We start from the raw sequence: 4,270 nt of genomic DNA on the forward strand, positions 1-4,270 counted from the left end.
CCTTTGCGCAGTGTGCTCAGCTTGGGTTTCTTGAACCCCCCCACCCACATCAATTCTTACCTTTCAGAGGACATTCTGGTTACATATAATTTGTAATATATATTATATATATATATGTGTGTGTGTGTGTGTGTATACATATATATGTATGTATACACATATATGCGTCTACACATACATACAAATTTTAAATCTAGTCTATTTCACTTTTCTCTTTTGAAACGGTCTCACTAAGTTACCCAGGCTGACCTCAAACTTTTGACTTTCCCTCATCAGCCTCCCCTGAGTTAAGGGATCACAGATCTGCACCACTATAGCTGGCTCCCAGCTAATATTTAATGAGACTTAACTATAGTCATAGGCCTATAGGCCAGAAGAGAAGGTAAGACAGAACCTAATGTGTTCTGGAGCATGTGGAATGGAAGCTTCTATATCATCCTCAACAAAGGAGGCTCACAGGTTTCTTAGGAATCTAGACATGCAGAATATTCATGGCTATCCCTTCAGGTGTCTCAGTCCTAGGGTTCCCAATGAGAATCACTGTTGCTTGAAGTAATAAACTGGCTTCCTGAATGAGCAGTTAGATAACCCCAGTTGTATGGAAACAGAGACACAATGAGAATGTCTGGGTTAGTACAGGAAAAGACTAAAGAGAGATACAATTCCAGCCTCTGAGTTCCTGAAAAGAGTAAAACAAATGTTATAGAATCATGGCTAGATATCTACCATACTGAAGTGCCCTGACTTTTTCTTCACATTGGCATTGCTTGTCTTGTGGAGGTCCTGAAAGCAGGTAGGGAACTTTTCCCTAAAACTACGACCTCAGCTGTTATCGAAGCACACTTGAACTGACTGCTATCTGTAGCCTGAGTTCTAAGGGAGACATCTGCTATGGGGAATACCCAAGTGGAGTGCCACATTTCCCGGTAGGCAACCCCTCTTTACTCCTTACCTCAGTGCTGGTCCCTAGGGATACCTGTGTCAGAAAAGTGGAGTAGATGCTTCAGAGAGTCTGCAAAAGGAAGACAAGGGTCTTGATGGTAGATGCTCATGCAGGTCCCCACGCATTTTTCAACAAAGCAACCTTATTTACTGGAAGAGCTTCCTTATCAGTGCCCTGACTTCTGGCCCTCAGCCAGTACAGAAAGTCTTTTGTCATGACCTTCAATTGACAGAACTGCTCCCCAGTCAACTGGCTATCTCAGGCATCCTGGAAACTGTGGAATGGAGTGGAACGCAGGGCTAAGTGGAACAGAGAACCTGCAGAAAGCAACAGTGAGGTCAGCACCATCTTACCCCACTTGGTCAGTGTCCTTGACAGAGATCTCTGAAGAACAGTGCACCAATTCAGACAGTTGGTTCCTGCGTCCCATGGAGGGCTATGAAGGTCTTCCTCTAAGGCTGGACTGTGCTCCCAGCAGGTTTTGTTCTGTGTGAATGGAAGCTAAACTGCTCACCACCTGAGAGATCCCTTCTGGATTTGACCTTTCCTAGGAGGAAATCTGCCTCATTCAGTTGGCTCCTCCTTCCCACCTTGCCTTTGACACTATCTGAGAGCACAGAACCTCCCCCCTAGAGGGATGCAGCCAGCTGTCTCAAGTGTCTGCGCATTTGGTTCTCTCCTTTCAACTGCTGGTTCATTCCCTGTGCTTCCTGTTGCGGAGGACTTGGGCCCATGCTTGTCGCAGGGCAGGGCAGAGCAGGGAAGGGTCTGCTCTGCTTGTAATCTGACACAGGTCTTTCTTTTGCCATAATAGCTCAGACATCACACCTCTGGTCCACATTGCTTGTCATAGCTCAAGGGTACAAAAGCGGACCTGCTGGACATCTCTGCCACAGTGTGTGCCCAGATTAATTTTCCCACAGTCATTACACTGTTTCCATGGTTTGGGTGATTGTGTGTCCCTGGAGGAGGTCTTAACAGCTTTGCTCCAACTCTTTTCATGTAATGCATTTGCCACATTTAAGTTTTCAGATTTCTAAGCAGGTCTCTGTCAATCATGTCTGCTAAGCTTGGGGAGCGGTGTTCCCATGGATTTGCAGGAGGCAGTGAATTGCCCAAAGCAAATCAGATGAAAATATTTCTAACTTACATTATTCAAATGCCAAAAATATTGTGTTTATTCTTTTGGGATTATCCTTAGCCATATCTACAAAACTATAAACAGTTCTTTCATTACTTTTCCCACAGCCAACTCAGCAGTTTGTAGTATCCATCTTTACTCCCACATATCTACTCTTCCTATGAGCCAATTTCATCCACAATATGCTCCAAGGTGCTCAAACTATTGCTATTTCCAGTCTTCAACCAGTCTTCCTCTGTGTGCTCCTCTTCCAGAATACTGATATGATGAATTAACCCTTCACTTAAAAACTTTCCAATTGCCCCTCACTATGCTTAGGATAAAGTCCAAACTCCCCAATCTTTAATTCAAGGTCCTGTATTTGTTGCATCCTTACTATCAGCCTAATATTCTTCATACTCCCCTGATCTTGGTTCTACAACTTGGTTCATCTTTTATTTGTGCCCTGTGCTACAAGCCCTCCCCCAGGGACTTGCACATGTCTGTTTCTACATAGTTTCTCCCTCTCCTGATCTGGATAGCCTGAAGACTTCAATGCAGCTATTGCTTTCTTCAAGGGGGTCAGATTATTTCTTCAGGCTCGGTCAGATTCTCATGTCAAGGATTGTAGTCATATATTTCTCTTTCATAGCACTTTTCTCAATTTTCAATTAACATTTGTATAATGATTTGATATATTCTCTCTGTCACATAGATAGGCTATAAGCTTATGAAGCCTTGGACTAGGTTATTCTTGTAGCTTTATTGCTAAAACTTAATATGTAGTAAATTAGGAATAATTTTTTTCTTAATTACATGAATGGATCAGGATGGAGATAAGATATAAAACATTAGTAAGCAGTTGGCCTTTTATATAAGAGGAAGTCTTCATTTACCTGTAACACTGACACTGAAGGAGACAGAATAAGGAGACTTGCTGGTCAAAAATATTGATCAGCAGGTAGTTGCCTCTCCAATGTGGTGCAGCCATTGTTGGACTACCCAGACTCTATCCTGTAAGCTAATCTCCATGTTTGTTGCTGCTCTTTTCACAATAGCTAAGAGATGGAAGCAACCTAAGTGCCCCTCAACTGAGGAGTGGTTAATGAAAATGTGGTACATTTACACAATGGAGTTCTACTCAGTAGAAAAGAAAGATGAAATAATGAAATGTGCAGGTAAATGGGTAGATCTAGAAACTGTTATACTAAGTGAAGTAACACAGACTCAGAAAAACAAAAGATGTATGTCTTCCTTCATTTGTAGATCCTAGCACCAAATCCTTATAAACAAGCATCCCAGTTACCACCCATCAAAGAAGCTTCTTTTTCAACAGACAGAGATTATTACAGAGTTACACCACTAGTCACACACAGAGATTCTCTGTGAATTGGCTGAGCCTAAGTGGCACATCCAGGATGCAACCTCTACACCTAAGACTCAAGGAACATAGAACAAAGGATGAAGAGAGCACTAACGCATCTTTCAACTCTCATCAATGAAGCCCCCTTATGCAACAAAGTGCCAGGAACACAAAAGGCCACAAATGGCCAAAATGCAGAGAATAAGGGTTGGCAGAGTGGGTCCTTAGACAGGACTCCTATATTGAGGACCACCCGCCCAGGGCTCAAGGACCATTGTGGAAGAGGGGGCAGAAAGACTGTAAGAGCCAGGGAGGAGGTGCATTGTTGGGGTCCTCTGTTATGCAAAGTAGAAGTCTCTTCACGTCCAGATAGCTCATGAGCTCGGAAACCATGTGCTGCAGATTCCTTTTCATAGCAGAGTGCCTTCCTGGCATCCTCCCTGACTCTTCTTTTAAAGTGCTCACCACAAATACATGCCCTCTGGCACAGGAGCTACCAGGTTTTAATCAGGCATTGTCTGATAGCCTGATAGAAGCCCACCACCCTATGTAAATGAAGCATTCCAGGAGCACCTATCACCTAAAGCTTTTTCTACTGTCTCCACACTCTAAATAATCCTAGTTATGGTGCGCGCATGCTGGGTGCCCGGAGAGTTGCCGAGCGGGGATCGGTCCCCTCTTCTCAGCCGCGTGCCCTGGAAGAAGGCGGTTCTGGCCCCGCGGGCTTCTCCGTGTCTCTGTGGGTCTCTGCTGCTGGAGCATTGTCCAGCCGTGTCTCCGCCCTGATTTCACCCGTGTACTTTCCTCAATATGCGATTTCCCCCAGCCGCTAGAACACGCGGGA

This window comes from Nannospalax galili, unplaced genomic scaffold, assembly GCF_000622305.1.
Source record: "Nannospalax galili isolate Female #2095 unplaced genomic scaffold, S.galili_v1.0 scaffold880, whole genome shotgun sequence".
Lineage (NCBI taxonomy): Eukaryota > Metazoa > Chordata > Mammalia > Rodentia > Spalacidae > Nannospalax > Nannospalax galili.